Here is a 17,663-nt window from a genome sequence, read left to right as displayed (position 1 = left end):
AGCGGACGGACTCGCATCGCGAGGACCCGGTTTATTACACCACCGTCGCGACAGTAGTGATCGACTGAAGTTTGTTTTCTGTTTTTCCAAACTTCGAGGCGCGAATGCGAGCTGATCTCCAAAGTAATACGTCTCGCCGGAGAGAGCAACTACTACAACGAGACGAATCTTCAGCAGGTACACTTCACTCATAGTTCGAAAAATAGATGGCAACACTGAAAAATCAGACAACACTAGATAACACAAGAAACAAACAACTTCGTGCGAATAACTTGTCGCTCTGTTGTCACCATCACCACGGCTCCTGTAGGAGAACATTTATTTTTCTACTTCCTGAAATTTACTCAGGCAAGCTTACAAAGGTGTTTATTGATTATTGGAAATGTGCCCATTAATTTGAAACTGAACACAATGTGTGTCAATAATGTTCTATTTTATTGTGATGTGCTAATTTTTAGCTTGTAATTCTCTCCTGTTAGATGGAACTCTTTTTTTTTCAAAGAAGGACTGTCTGGAGGCGGAGTTCACGGGGGAGGGGGTGCACAGGGCGCGCCCGGGGCCCCGAAAAACCCAAACTTTATATTATTTTCTAATTTAAGGGGCCCAATATTTTGTTTTTGCGCCTTTGGCCTCAATCGACTTTAATCCGCCACTGGGTCTGTCGGATAATATGGAATGCTATGAGTGATATCTGAGTTGGGGTGGAATATCCCATCTACTCCAAATGGAAAGTTTAATAGTAAGATGGAAAAAAGAAAGGTTTAGAAATAATGTGTGTCCTGTTGTCTCAGTGAAACCTCTTCCTCTCTCAGGACCTCTCAGCAGGTTGAAAAACATTGTCCTAGAGTCAGGTTTCAAGCCAGATTTTGCCATTATCAACTAAACTCATAGTGTAGAAAAAATAAAATAAGATTCTACCGAGCCTAACCATAGGGTGGGGAGAGGGGGACTGGTCTTTCTTTCCTTCAAACGGAGCACAACTCAGGTCTATCGCGATGGGCAATTTAATACCAATTGAGTTGTGCCGGAAGTGTGAGCATCAGTCTGAGTGCGTATATAGTGTTGTGTGTGAATTTTTAGTGTAGTGCCATTTATATTATAAATTCTGAGTGAAGTATGATGTTTGAATATTTGTACTGTTGTAGACCTGTTGCTCTCTGTGGCGAGATTTTTAATGGGGAAATCGGCTCGCATATGCGCCTCGAAGTTGGTTTTCTTAGAATTTGTAATATAGATGACACCACACTAAAAATTCACACACAACATTATATGCGTACTCAGACTGTTAAGTACACATACTCACACTTCCGGCACAACTCATTCGGTAGTGAATTGCCCATGGCGATAGACAGGAGTTATGCTCAGTTTGAAAGAAAGAAAGAAAGACCAGACTATCCCCTCTGGGTAGAATCTTATTTTATTTTGTTTTACTCTCTGAGTAGTAGATAATAACAAAATCTGTCTTGAAATCCCCCCTGGCTCTAGGAAAGTGTTTTTCAACCTGCTGAGAGCACCAGAGAGAGAAAGAGGTTTCACTGTATATTTGTCCTGTAAAAACCATACAAAACGATACCAAATACACTGCCATGTCAAAAAGACGGGGCGGGGGGCGGTTGGTCTGGATGGTTTGTTCTCATGTCTTCATATTCAATAGAAATTCAGCAAGTTGTTCCTCACAGGCGAATATGTAAATGATTAACAACTGTCGCTGCAGAATTCGGTGACGTCACATACAGGCCTAGTCAAATAACTCGCTTTATGAAATCCCGTATTCCGAATATATAATTCCGGCCTTATTCTAAATATGTCCCTCCTAAAGTATTACTTGAGATTATCTCTCTCTTGGTACCGAACTTTGTTCATCTGGAATATAATTCAGGGCTATTTTTCACAGCTGTAGATAAGAGTTTTACGTCGTCTTTTTCCCTCTCGGGAGTTTTCCCAGGGAATATCCTCATTAATTATTTGTCTCCGATCGATATATTTGCGTGTTATGTTCGTGCCCATTACTCCCTAAACGACATTTATATTTATTGATAATGATAAGAATGCGAAATGAACGTTTTTAAATACATTTACGTTATCTCTGAAAATATTTGGAAAAATCTCGAATTTTTCCAAATTCCAATTTTTCTTGTCAGTCCGTTGTAGACGTTGGAAAATTATTCAACAACGTTTGTAATTAAAATGTTCAAATGAACAAAGAAAAAATTGAAGAGGCAAAACTGTTGTTTAAAATTATCCATTAAATTTTATATTAAAACCTTGAAAAAAATACTCAAAGAATTTAAAACGTTGAAAATATAAAATTATCTAATAACTTTATCGTAATAATAATAACTATTGCAATTTTTCAAAAATTCAAGTAACCAGCATTTTTTGGATTCTTAAATTTTTTTCTAGAAGAATTTTTTTCCAAGATATAAAAATATTATTAATCCAATGTTTATCTACTAATGACTTTTATACATCAAAACGATAGATAAATATTTCCGAGAATCCGAAAAAAATGATGGTAATAGAAAATTGTCCAATAAATTTTGCATTAAAATATCGAAAATATCCCAAGAATCTAAACTGATGTCAATCCAATGTCATTTGATAATTTCCATATTTCAAGTCTTTGGAAAAAAATTTGAAAAATTAACAAAAGTTTTGGATGTGAGTGAACATTTTTTTTAAATTTTTAAAAATTCAAATTTCAAAATTTTCCGTTTAAAATAGTCAAAAAACTCCAAGAATTTGAAATTTTGTGAATCCAAAATCATTTAATAACTCTTATATTCAAATATTCGGGAGAAAAAATCGTAGAATGCAAATTATCTACACTTTGTTTTGTGTCTGTTTTGACTGAATGAACTTACCTACGTATCTAAAAATTTCTACTTATCCTAGAATTTGTAAATAGTTCAAAAATTCATAAAAATTGAAGGAATATGTGAATTCAAACGCAGTTTGCGATAAAGGCTTTACTTACGAAGGAGGGAATTTTTCTTTCGTATAGAAAAAAAAATAGTTCACATTTTTGTTGGAATAGGACGCTGTACGAAAGCATATCACTAGAAATTCGCAAATCAGAGTCCTCTAAAATGCAGGGTGTACGGTTAAAAGCTCATTTCTGAATTTTCCTGTTACTGGCGGTTACATAATGTTTTCATTGCGATGTTGGCATTGGTGGATAAAGCACTATTGGTGAGGTCATTTTATATCATCCACGAATCGTCCGCTGAAGCCTTATGAAAGTTTCGGACACAGATGAGATTGAAGATAGGTTCGGATCCAATCAGGTTGATAGAGGGTGTACGCGGCGCTTTTCAGATTTGAGCGCAACAATTTTTTCTGTACTAAAATTCTCCCTCTGTGAGAATAACTTGTCGCTCTGTTGCCACCATCACCACGGCTCCTGTAGGAGAACGTTTATTTTTCTTGTTGTAGAACGAATGTGACGGATGACGAAAAACACTTCCTTCTACAATTCAAAGATATAATTAAACATTTATTACATAATTGCTTCCTGAAATTTACTCAGGCAAGCTTACAAAGGTGTTTATTGATTATTGGAAATATGCCCATTAATTTGAAACTAAGCACAATGTGCATCACCAGTTTTTTTATTTTATTGTGATGTGCTCATTTTTAGCTTGCAATTCTCCCCGGTTAGATGGAACTCTATTTTTTCACAGAAGGTCTGTCCAGAGGCGGATTTAACGGCGAGCGCACCCGGAGCCACGAAAAAACCAAACTTTACACTATTTTCTAATTTAAGGGGGTCCAATATTTTCTTTTGCGCCCTTGGCCTCGATCGACTTTAATCCACCACTGGGTCTGTCGGATAATATGGAATGCTATGAGTGTTATCTGAGTTGAGCTAGAATATCTCCTCCAAATGGAAAGCTTAATAGTAAGATAAAAAAGGAAGGTCTAGAAATACAGTCGAATCCCGTTATAACGAACGCCAAGAGACCGGCGAAATCGCTTCGTCAAAAAAGAAATTTCGTTATAAAGAAATTCCAGGTTACCTAGCAGTGTTCCTATGTAAACTTATTTGCGGGATTAGAAAAGTTTCGTTAAAACGGGAATTTCGCTATAACGGTATTCGTTAAAACGGGATTCGACTGTGTCCTGTTGTCTGCGGGGCCCACCTTGATGGTAGTATCAGGGAAGATTAAGAACATTGCATTTGTGACTCTTATAGACTATGACACCAACGCATCATTCAACTATGAGAGACATACGATGGAATTTTTATTTTTCATTGCCACAGGTTAATTAAATCTTGTTTTTGATCAATTCGAAATATAGTTTTCTTCATTTTGAACCTTCTATTCCTTATTATCCGACTATTCCACATTACTCCAATAAATTGATTTTTTTAAAATGCGTTTTTTCACAGTTGTAATATTTATTTTCAAATACGATACACTTATATATGTAAAGGCAAGAAACCAAATTTCATAGAAATACAAGTTTCAGGTTTCTACCATGTTTCAAATTGGAATAATCGAAAAAATAAAAGTGGTATTCCTTATTAACCGAAGGTACTCTACATTAATATCAGTGAAAATTTCGAACAGTTGAAATTATTCAATGAACTAAACTAAAAATTAAAAAAAAAAGATCTATCTAGAAATACAAAATGTTTTAAATTCAAAATCATTTAATATCTTTCACGTTCAAGTCTCCGGAAAAAAATTCGCAAAATACAGTATACAAATTATCAAAGTTCTTGGAGAAAAGGAAAATTTCTTTCTCGGAAATTTTCAAGAATCCAAAATAAAAATTTTATTAACATGTTAAAAAAAATTCCAATAATCAAACGTTACTCAATAACTGCTGATCTAAAATAAAAATAGTGTACAGGCATCTAAAATGTTGATAACTCAAAATTATATATTAAATTTAAATTTTTAAATTAATTCCCAAGTACCCAAAAATGTCTTATAGAAAAACCCCAAATATATTTAAATACATTCATTTTATTTAAAAAAATGAAAAAAATATTAATAACATTTCATTCTTTTCTAAATTTATACATTACAGTACTTTAACTAATCCCTAGGAAAAATATAAAATCCAATTTCTCAGAATTTCATTTTTCATTAAAAAACATAGAATTTTATTTATTTATTTTATTTTCTGTCTTATCATACACACACCCTCCTCATAATAAGATTGCCGATAAACAAATCCTTGTAATATAATCTTTCCAAATTACGAGCTTTTATTGGACGAATCAATAGTTGGGAGAAGGTAAAATCTCTTAAAACCTATTGGTTAGACCTTGTGTATGTCTGTATGTGTTATTCGTGGGATCCAATATAATGCCAAGCCATGCATGCTAATGTCGTTATACCTAAACTTAATTAACTAATTAAGGGGATTACTTCGCAGAGCTTTCCCTGCTTAAAGACTTATCTTTTGTGATCTCGCTGTTCTGCGTCCTATTTTCCTATCTTTTCTAACTGTTTTCGTTTTATCCGAAGGGAATCGATCGAATGAACAGATTATTCCGTTAAATTTAACGTTGCTCTCTCTCTCTTTTTCCTCTAAGGAAAATTTATTATTAGTTGTCCCTTTTAATAAGATAACCGTGTTTCTCTCTCCTTCTTGCTAGCACTATGTCAACGTGTTTTTGTTTATATTCATTGCTAGTTCTTGTTTTCTGGCTTACATTTAAAACTGAAAATTATGTTTTATTAAAATGTTTTCTATTTTTCAATCAATTATCACTGCGATGGTTTTCTTGTTGTTACGTGGAATTTTTCGGACCCGGAATGAGATTATAAGCTGCGTATAATAATCGTTCTTTTTACTAGAGTTTTATCTTTAAGATTGTCGGAATTAATTTTTGTGGAACCTAACTGTGAGTTTACTAATATGTAGTGCATGTGTTTTCTCTGGTGCGGATATTTATATTCCGAATTGGAAGGAAGGAACTCGCCTTGAGAGATAATTTTTTCTCGAACAAAATGTGAATGCTTCAACCTCTTTACGATCAGGGCCGTAATGTTATGTCCAAACACCAGGAGAATAAATTCAAACAAGTTCTCTGTGTTTACCTTCCTCTCTCTTCACCATCCTTTATAGTAACCCTATCTATACGGAAGCTGATTTTTCTTTCCCTCCTTTTTCCATACTCTTGTTAATGTTTTTTTTTTCTGCGTACATAATGCATCTTCTTGCTGTATACGTAAGAGCAAAAGAGAACACATAGGGGTGAGGGGTGAAAAGAGGATTCTAAAACACACACACACACACACGCACACACACACACACACACACACTTAATGCTGAATTTTCTTTCATTACGTCTAGAATTTTTGTTTCATTAATTCTGGAATTATTTTTTTCATCAATTCGGAATTTTCCTTAATTTTATAACTATTTGAACTATTTATTTCATCAATTCTAGTACCAACGAAAAATTTTCTACTTATTGAATTGATTTGCTTAGAAATTTATAATGAATAAATGTTTTTATTGATAAGGACGATCTCTGGAACCCCTGGGCAAGAGTTCAGTGTTTCCCTCTTGTAGAGGTTCTATGTAGGGTCGGCTCAACATCATGATCTCCACCCCTCGGAAAAAATATTTTTCTTTGACTTCATACTTGGCTGAAAGTAAGAGTTCACATATTTACGTACTTACTTTAGAAAATTATAATACAAGATCTCATCATGTAGGCCCCACCCCCATGGCCATGAGGCATCCGGGACATGCGACAAGATAATTCAAATTCTATTTGGAATTCTGATGGATCCCAAATATGGTCCATGGTACGTTCTGGAAAACGGGAAACATCACTTCCAGGGAACTGGTGTACCCTAAATTGGCATTACCATAAAAGAAGGGAAAAAGATTTCTGGGTTTGCATAAAAACGTAAATATATATCCCTCACGAAAGAAAATATACCTGTATGCCGAGGAAAAGAACACCATGTCCAAAGGGGAAATTTTACAGGTGCTGCTTATTGATTTTTAGTGCATCTTTCTATGGAGCTAGTTTGTTTTATAGAGTGAATATCTGTTATTTAATATTGAAATGGGACTTAGTATCTTATACCTACGTGTACTGTAACGAAAGTAATATTACTACTACTACTACTACTCAACCGTGCATGCACCTCGTACACATTCCTCTACGTAATTTCTAACGAATTGGTACATGCCGGAAAGTGTGTGTACGCGTTGCGAACCTGACGTGAAGTTTTTTCTGTGTAATGATTGTTATGTGTAGTGCTGCCATCTGCCATCAATTTTTTCAGACAATGCATGAAGTGCAATGATTGAAGATTTGCACCGGTGTAGGCCTGTTGCTCTCTGTGGGGTGACTTTTTGACGGGGAGATCAACTCGCATTTGTGCCTCAAAATTGGGAAACGAAATTAATTTTCGAAATAAACGAAAGTACTGCAAATAGCGTTTTTCCAACATTGACGAAAATGGACATAGTGCCCTTTGTCTCTAGCATGCAGGGCTTTATTATACAGTATATAAAGTGTCCGAAAGGGATAAAAATTCTGTGATTGATTTTTAAATTATAGAGAGTATTTGTGCCACATCTCTACTACACAAAATTTTTGAGTAAAATATTTATCACAAATATATGGAGCTTCTACTGACACCTATCAAATAAAAACAAAACTATCCATTATAATTCTTTAAGCAGAGTAGTTTTCGGTGTCAAACCGGTATGCAACAAGCCAAGAAAACTAACAAAATGTGTTACGATATAATACATTATTTGTTTTTATGTTGCACACCGGTGTAAATTTTATGCGCCAAAAATACACGTTAATATATCTTTATGTTTGCTACTAGATTCCTTTTTTATAAATATCAAAAAAGCATAGTATATTCAGTGCTCGGTATTTCGCACCAACCGGCAACGGCGACGGCAAAACATAGTAACTGGTAAGTCAGAAGGTTAGAAAATTTTTCCACACACAATATATTATTTTTTTTCATCGGTTCGCAAACTATTTCTCCCATTTATACCGGTTCGCGAAAATTTTCACTCAATTTAAGCTATCTCTAATGAGAAAAAATTTTGAAAAACACTGAACTGTGTATATATTGTTTATCATTTGTGTTAATTGCATTTTTAATTGAGTTGCTGTTTTTTTTATTCAAATATATGACATCCATATTTTTATGGGCATCTTTTTATCAGCCACCTCGTTGGGCATTTTGCCTGTTGTGGCGTTGTATTTGTATTTGAACTGAATTTTACTAGGCCAGGCTTTATAGCTAATCAGTAATTTTAGCTATTGTCTTGCAATTTGACACCATAATGCCTCTTGAAAACTATTTTCAGTTATCCTGGTTTTTACCAGTTAATTTTAGCGTTATTTATCCCCATAGGCGAAGATTGACTTGGAAGTCTGGGGGGCACGACCAGTATTGCTGGGGGGACGGACGATGATGATAATGTCAATTCTTATATACATATATACATTACATCAGTCGACTCCACCTTTGACGCTGGGGGGGGGGGGGGCCACGTCCTCCCGTATCTCCGCCCATGTTTATCACCCGGTTTTATCAATGAATTTGCACCAGCTTCTCAGTCGCATGATGGCCACCCGATCCTATGGGGCCGTTCAAGTATTGCGTCATCATCGATGGGAGGGGTTTCCGATTTGCTGAATTTTGATGACAAGGGGGGGGAGGTTTGGATAATGTTTACGTCATCAACCACCCTTTATGAAAATATGAGTTAGGACTCAGAGGGGCAGAGCTGATGACGAAATTTTGCTGACAAGAGGGGGGGGGGTCAAAAATGGCTAAAAATTTGCTTACGTAATACTTGAACGGCCCCTATACTCTCGCTTTCCGTCCAGTTCCCGTACCGTAAATCGACTACACTGAACTATAGAGCAGCGGTTCTCAATCGGTGCTCCTCTCCGTGGCTGATCAAGGAAAATAAAAAAAAAACCAGTAAATTTTTAAAAAACAAATAATTATAAATACTTTTAAACCATAAAAATAAAACAGTATCTTTGACGAATAAATAAAAAATATGCCCACGGGACTCCGCCGTAGAAATTTTTTTTATAAAAAAGGGCTCCCCGCGAGTCAGAAAAGGTTGAGAAACGCTGCTATATAGGATCGGCTATCATTCTATAAGAGCGAAGGTGTGAATTGTAACTTTTTTGGCTTCTTTTCCGTCAACAGCGCGGAAAATTGTAATTAGCAGTTTGACTAATTTTAGATTTTTAATTGGTGCGTGTGACCGCATCCGTTTTAAATTTTCTTATTTCTTTCGAAATTTCAATTTAAAAAATAATTATACCACTTTCGAAATTTTTATGCAAATAAATCAATTTGCTTTTAAAATTTTTGCTTAAAAGTAAATCCAGTGAAAATATTTTTCGCGCATGCAAAAATATTTAATTGTAATTTTAAATTGTATGCCCTGCCGGGCATGTAATTTTGGAGATTTGTTCAGTCCTGCTTAAAAGCTTTTTCTTCATATCTGAATTTTTTTTTTTTTACAGCTCACTCTGGGCACTCCCCTAACAACCCGTCATGGCCCCCCCCCCTTCCACTTGGTGTTTGCCCGTGGCCGCCTTAGTGCCAGAACCACACATGTGGGGGAGGCATATATTGAGAATCACTGCAATAGTTCATAATGGATAAACCATGCAAGCGACAGTTTGGAAAGGTCTATACTGGTAATATTGAAACAAATAATATATGCCATTATGTTATGTTCTAATAAGTTAAAAGCTTATACATATACTAAGAAGTTTGAAATTTGCATTTCATTTTCTCTAATTATGCAAATAGTGAAATATTCCTTTGTGCATCATGGGAAAACATATTTTGCGATGTTATGATTCCACTAACACACAAATATTATATTTGCAATTTTCCCTTGAAATAACGTATTATTTGTTCAAGTAAAGCAAAGTAAGCCTATCTCCGAATCTGCACGTGCATGTTAAATAATTTATTTACACATGAACAATTATAACAAGTGGTTTCGGTTATTCTTTTTCCTCTAAATCAATAGAAATCACTATGTGTATCTCTATTAACGGCCCTCACACAAAACATTCTATTAACCAAATTTTCCGCTTTTAGTGAAAAACTTCGGGCCATTAAATTTTTAATAGCATTTGAGTGAGGCAATATTTTTCCGTGAGATTAACTAATCACGTTAATTGAAGCTATAAATATTTGATTTGCAAACTCGGAAGTATTCTTTAGTTCATAATACAATATTTACATATAAATGCATGCACATTAATTCCCGAGAATATATCGATTTCAAGACTTATTTTATTTTCCCATCCATTTTTCTTCTTATCGATGGAAACTGAATAGCGTTCAATTCAAGTTTGGGAGTTTTCTTTTTTTTCGAAAAAATTAGTTTTCAGGAAAGAACAAGATAACAAAGTAAAAATTATAGAACAATTATTTATAATTTTTTATCATTATTTATAATTTTTTATCATTATTTATAATTTTTTATCATTATTTATAATTTTTTATCATTATTTATAATTTTTTATCATTATTTATAATTTTTTATCATTATTTATAATTTTTTATCATTATTTATAATTTTTTATCATTATTTATAATTTTTTATCATTCTTATTTTTATCATTATTTATAATTTTTTATCATTCTTATTTTTATCATTATTTATAATTTTTTATCATTATTTATAATTTTTTATCATTCTTATTTTTATCATTATTGATAATTTTTTATCATTCTTATTTTTATCATTATTGATAATTTTTTATCATTCTTATTTTTATCATTATTGATAATTTTTTATCATTCTTTTTTTTATCAATATCTTTCTATCATACGTGTAAAAGGATTTACTTATACAAATACAACGCCATAACAGGCAAAATGCTCAACGAGAAAAGGATGCCCATAAAAATATGGATGTCATATATTTCAACTTACTCATGAACAATTATCACAAGTGGTTTCAATTATCAAATCAATAAAAACTTTTCCCTAAATCAATGAAAATCACTATGTGTATCTCTATCAACGACCCACATAAAACATTCTATTAACCAAATTTTCCGCTTTTAGTGAAAAAATCTGGCCTTTAAGTGTCTAATGGCAGTTCAGTGAGGAAATATTCTCTGTAGAAATTAACTAAACATGTTAATTGAAGCTACAAACATTTGATTTACAAACTCGAAAATGCTCTTTAGTCTAACAACCCGAGGCCCGTGGATCCACCGAGGCCCTCAGAGCCATCTAATGTGGCCTGTGACCTCAAACCTAATCTTGTAAAAATAAACCAAGTGGCCAATTAAAGATCAATTAAGAATAACTTTCGCCCCTGAGTGGTGTGGTGTAAGCTGACTTACCACCGTGAAGGTTGCTGTGAAGTTCCGGGAAAGAATCTAGATAACAATATATTTTCCCTAACGAGCTTGAGGCAACCACCAATAGATGGCACCTTCATTTCCAACCCAACTCGTTAACGGCAGTAAATTGCAATATAATTGGCCGGAATTTGTGTCTGGTGAAGTAGATCAATTAAGAATCCCACAGAGCCCATATCCAAATAAGTTAAGTGATCCGCGACATATTTACAAATTACTTGAAGGCCGTAACTAGAATTTTTTTCACCTCCACAAATTTAAAATTCGATAATTTTATAATAGTGTTCTTTGTTCCTAAAAGTGCGACAAGTCCGGGCCTGACTTGAGTGACGCGCAGTAGATTTCAGTCCCAGATCAATTAAGGGGCTCGCAGCACATTTCTAGAACACTCAAGTGATCTGCGGTGGAGCTGCACATCACTCAAGGGATTCCCGACATGTTTAAGGATCACTTAAATGATCTACGGGACACTTAAACATCACTCGAGTGACCCATGGCACAGTTACACTCAAGCTGCCCACGACATATTTTTGAGATCACATAAGTGATCTACGGAGCTATTCCAGATCACTTAAATGGCCACACTCTCCAATAGTTTAAGCACCCTTGGCATAATAATAAATACTACAATACAGTATTTTTACGTATAAAATTTATGCGCATTAATTCACGAAAATAAATCGATCTCAAGACTTTTGTTTTATTCCCTTTTCCCCTCCCCCATCCATTTTTCTTTTTTATCGATGGGAACTAAATTGTGTTTAATTCAAAAGTTCGTGAAATTTTCTTTCTTTCGAGGAAAAAACAAGATTACAAAAGTAAGTTCCTTCAATTCATTCAATCGATGCAAATAATCACTACACGAATCGAGGAAAAATTTCTTGTTCAACAAACAACAAATTTTTACTTCATGCACGAGGGTGCAGCAGGCAGTGTAAGGGAGGATCAGTTGCCTTAGAAACAAAATTCTTCGTTGTCGAGTTCGATTCTTTGTCCTGTTATTGATTGGGTATTAATAATATGAAGAAAAATAAGAAAAAAAAAATGACAGTATGAAAATCTTTCTTGAAAAAATAAAAATGTTCTTTCTTAGTACAAGTTTTGTTCCTCTCTTCCTATTGTTTGTTCTTCCCATCTTGTGTTATGTCGATTTCTTTTCCTATTTTTATTTATTTATTTATTTCTTTACTCCAGAATCCAATACGTACATAGTTTACCAGAATGAATTCGAGATCGATTTCTCGTTCTTTGGGGGGGAAAAAATAAATAAAATAAAATAAAGAAGTTTCGAGAAATTCCCTCATGCGTGAGGTCCAATTCCTGGTGCTTACGAGTTTGCTCATTACAAAGTCTCGGAAAAAAAGTTTTATTTCTTATTTCTTTTCTTATATTTTTTTACATACGGTATATATAAATTTATTTATTTTATTTTATTCTTTATGCGTGTGTACGTATGTATATATATTGTCCCTATGCTCTTCATTAAGCATATCAAGCATGGAAAGAGAAAAATAAAATGCGCAGGGAAATAAATAAAACATATAGTGAGGGATGTTGGGACTTGCGAAGAAAATAAATTCTTTCCCTGAGAGAACTTTGTAGAAACCTTACGAGAATGTAGATGAAATAATAAAAAAGAAAGATGCTAATATATGCATTTTTTGGCTTTTTTTTCCCCTCCTTCTAAATATTTGGATGTGTTTCATCTACGGATGGGATTCTAGACTAAAGAAAGTAAATGTATTTCTAAAAAAAATCTATAATATACGTAGGTTTCTCAACGCTATAAACTGAAAGTCGTACATGTCTGAAAAACTCATAGGAACATGGAAAAAATGAGAAGAAAAATATCCAGCAGAAAAAAAAAGCCATGAATCTTGAAAACAAAAATATTTTTATTCTTTACTTAATCAAAATATATTTACATGTTTTAATTATCTAAAATATATCCGAATTTTATTAGAGGAAAATTACTGTTTGATTTCTGTTATTTTTATTAGTCATATATGATTATTTTTTGTTCAATTCTTTACGTTTATAAAGAAAACTTTTTATATTATTTTACTTTAATTTAAGCACAATGAAACTGGTGCAATGATTCCCAAACAGTGCACCGTCACATCCTAGAGGTATTGTGGAATTTATTACCTCGGTGAGGGGAGTGCCACAAGATATTTTGGAGATAAAATTGTATTGACAGTATTAAAAAGCTGATTCCCAACCATTGTGCCTTTAAATTTCGTTCAGTTGAAGTGAGAAATTCAAAATTCGAATGATATTTCTGAGAATGCAGTGGCGCAAAAAGTTTGGGAATCTCTACTATAGTTCATCGATTGTCTTTTTCGAAGTATCTTCTTTGAATTTCACCGTCAGTAAGATTTGTGTCTCGGCCTGCTCGCGATTCATTTTAAAGTGTCGATTACTTGTGTTCAAGTATTTTACAGTGAAGTTTACTGTCACCACATTTATATTGTCTTATATTACAATGTAAATCTTTCAACATAATTGGAATTTCTTAACTTGGATCTTGTCTTTTAATAAGTAATTTTAGAAATTATCACTAATTTTCATTCAATCGACTTGTGTTATGTATAGGAACATAATTTAAGATATTTAATCGGTTTAGTCAAATAAATCATGTTAAATTATAAACTTTTAATAAAAATTTTAATCGGATTGATCGAGTCAATTAACTAGACTAAACTTTTTAACTGCGATCAACAACAAATCCCATCGATTAATCGGACCAGTCCTAATTCAAATACTCAAATTCCTTTCTAAACTATGCACGAATTTATGGACCACCCTATGTGTCAGAGAGTGAATAGATGCTGTATGTAAATCAATTAGAATAACGACCATTTTTCCGCCATTTTGTTTGACATATTTATCACAATCGAAATAACTGAATGGCATTCAGTTTCGCGAGAAACACTACACAGATAAATTTTCTAAATCACTTTTATAGCACTTTTTCTATTGTAATAAAACCAAAAATTATTTTTCTGTTATGTTTAGTTGGATCTATACAACTGAACTACATTTTTATTAAGCAAAAACAAGCTAAACTCTACTAAATCTATCTCAAATCATAGAAAGAACCAAAAATGTTTGTTCAGTACTGCATTTTTTCACACACATGAACTCAGTGTTTTTTCTTTATATTTTTTGACCCATGGATGCATTCTCAGAAATTTTTTTTACAAGCAACAAATATTGTAACATAGATGAGAGAGACGAAGGAAAGAGCTTATTATAAGGGAGAGTCGAATCTCTCTAAGCGCTAAGCAATAAATCAATTCACTTTTGGTGTCCGCTGAAACAGAGGAAGTCGAAATTATAACGTTGTTTCTCGTTGCTCAGGGTCTAACTACCCCTGAGCAGGATAAGAGCTCGGCTATCCCATTCATCAATGATTTTTTTCCACGTAGTTACACATAATAACCATCTCTCTCTCTCTCTCTCTTTTTTCTTATCCAGGACTTATGAGATGATTTCTTGATATTTTTTTCTCCTCTTCATTCCTCTACATTGAGCTTATGGCCCCGAAAATCTAAGAATCGATTCTCAGAATTTTCTTTTTATCTCTCTCTTTATCCTCATACTCATACTTTTTTAAGACTTTTTTTTCTACTTTCTGGTAAAATAGCGAAATAAATTTCAGCTGGGATCAAAATTTTGACTTTAAAGAGAAAAATATATCGAAATGTAAAGGAATATTTTTATATATATTAGTAGACGTAAAGTTACGGGTTCAAGGGGTATTTATAAATATGGCCAATATCGACTTTCCTATTAAGTTTAAGGGGCTACACGGCAGATTCGGATCATGAAAATGGCGATTTGTTTTTTAATATGTACATAAAAAAATAACGGAATTTCCATACAATATTTTAAAATAAACAGGATTGAAATACGTTCGTTAGTTATTTTTCCACTGCAATTTTTATAACTAAAAAATCATGATTGTCCACGAGATGTAATATCTTCATTTCTAGTCTTCTCCGTGTTTGTTTTTCGTCGCAAACTGATATTCAAAATGTCCCTTGCAAATCAAATTTCATTCAATGTACTCATAATTTTACACACCTGTTTCTTATGACCTATTTGTGATAACTAAGCATCTCTATTTTTAAATCCATCAATATTTACTGCTAAAAATATGAGTTAATTGTTAAAATGGCCAAAAAACTGTCCGTTTTGCACCATTTTTGTAGTCTCTATTTTTTTTCTCACATACCATTAGACACATCCTAAAATGCGTGCTTATAAATGTTTGAATGTGTCTTTGGAAGTACAATTGAAAATATGAATGAATTTCTTCAAAATAGGAAGTGCGAAGGGCAAATATAGCTTTTATTTCAGTTTTGCAGTTATTTTTCAATAAATTATTCATTAAACATAAATATTTTCCAAATAATTTGATTAGATACATCAAAGTGCATTTATTGTGTGTGTTTACGCTATCTAAAAACACATTAACTGAAAACATTGAAAAAATATAAGCTTCATTTTCAATGTCCCCTTAAGAGACTGATTTTTATATATAATTTACAACCACATCACTGAAATTTAAAAAAAAATACAGTGAAACCTATCTAAAGCCGGGGGTTACACTAAAAAAGTTTGGTAAAGGATCTTTAACAAAACTCGAGAAAAAAAAAACCAATCTATAAGCTTATTGGTTACATTCGCTCGCATGCAACCGATACTCTTATAGGTTGCATTCATAGAGTTTTATAAAGTTCTTTTCTGAAACTTATATAGTGTAATGCCGGCCTAAGACGGACACAGTATGAGGCCCCTCAGGCACGGATCCCCCCCCCCCCCAAAGGAATGGGATTTAAATAAATTAATATAAGAGAATAATGGCTCTGTCACGTAAAATATATATACAGTATATATACCCGACACATGATCACTGTACTCGTAGTTTTCTTCTGAAGTCGCCTTTCCTCTCTAATAAATCACACTAGAACCGTTCGTACCTGGACACCCTGATGGTTCATTTCTTTTAATATTATCGCTAAATTTACTCAAAGATCAATTTGGATTTCGACTTTTACACAATTGTTCATCAACCAAACTTTTGTGTTTAACTACTAATACTATGTTCATTAAATATCAACTGCTATATTTAATGATTTCATAAGCTTTGTTAAGATTTTCAAATAAAAATCGTTTAAAAACCAAAAACAAAGTTGGTTAAAAAATTTGAGCAGCTGTGTTTATGCAGTGCGAAGAATGCATATATGCGCATTCTGGAAAAAATATTTTTACTTGCGTCCTCCACTGTTGACTTAAAACATTAATTTCTGAATTGATGTATATTGTAGGAACATGTTTATCCCCTTTAGGAGAAATTTATGTTGTGAGTTATAACTTTGATGACTTTATTTTGCATGTATAATCTCTTTGGTGACTGACATCTCTTTATTTTCTACCTCGTCTTTTATATGAAGAATAAATTTCTCAATAATTTACAGAATATTTAATTATTTTGTTGAGCCACGCTCACTTTGTTGTACTTGTTGCTTACTGGGAACGAAATCCATATCTACAGAAATGAAGATGAATAAAAACGAAGTATTTTCTACAGTTTAAGTAGAACTCAGAGAAATGATTGAAAAATATCTGGGACAAAACTTTTTCGGGTCACTTTGTATCTTTATCAACAGTCACATATTATAATGAGAAAAAAGACGAGTGAGAGAGGAACTAAGTTTCGTTTGCTGTCCGAGTAAGGATAATATGTCTTATATTAATTGGGGGTCGGAGCTCGCAAATTTTCTAAAAAACAAATTTTCGAATTTTTCAATTTTCAAATACAATATAAAATTTTCTGCGTCTAACTGTGTTCGAATTTTTGTTCTACCTGCTCCAAAAGTATTTTTAACATATTTTAATATAAACTGCTGTTAGGCATTATATATGCTAATGCTTTCCATTAAAATGCTCTTCTCTCAAAACTTCATTAAAGAAAAGATATGGCATTTCGAAGGGGTTTGGGTATTTCTAGTGCCGCAGAAAAGGTTAAAAATTTTGATCTTTTTTGAGACAATTTTTGCCGAATCTAAAAGAACAAAAATCTTTAGAGTCAAATAATTTTTTCTCCATCACATTAGGTTGCACGATGATAATCTATCGAACAACCGTTGTTTTCTCGAGCCACAACGAGAAACCTTCTTTATTATTCCGAAGGAATTATTGCAGACAACTGTTCATTATCATAGATTCTCGATACGTATACTATACACATCTAGAAACTAATTCAGTACTGACGGATTCCCACCGA

General features: G+C 33.2%; 1 protein-coding gene across 2 annotated transcripts in view; it reads right to left on the bottom strand.

The window, feature by feature from the left end:
* The window catches only part of LOC149078755 (protein Wnt-5b-like), a 256,727-nt gene that overhangs the window by 125,191 nt on the left and 113,873 nt on the right, over positions 1 to 17,663 (bottom strand). The window contains exon 2 of one of the 2 annotated variants that reach the window (XM_089240862.1): positions 8,802 to 8,911. The exons of the other annotated variant lie outside the window; for it this stretch is intronic. The gene's annotated coding sequence lies outside the window, so the exon portion shown is untranslated. The remainder of the gene's footprint in view (positions 1 to 8,801; positions 8,912 to 17,663) is intronic. 2 annotated transcript variants of the gene reach the window in all.

The sequence above is a fragment of the Pholcus phalangioides genome, unplaced genomic scaffold (genome assembly GCF_987345545.1).
Source record: "Pholcus phalangioides strain wild (caught in Gottingen) unplaced genomic scaffold, Ppha-v1.0 ptg000013l_1, whole genome shotgun sequence".
Classification (NCBI taxonomy): domain Eukaryota; kingdom Metazoa; phylum Arthropoda; class Arachnida; order Araneae; family Pholcidae; genus Pholcus; species Pholcus phalangioides.
This window is presented reverse-complemented; position numbering and strand designations above follow the sequence as displayed.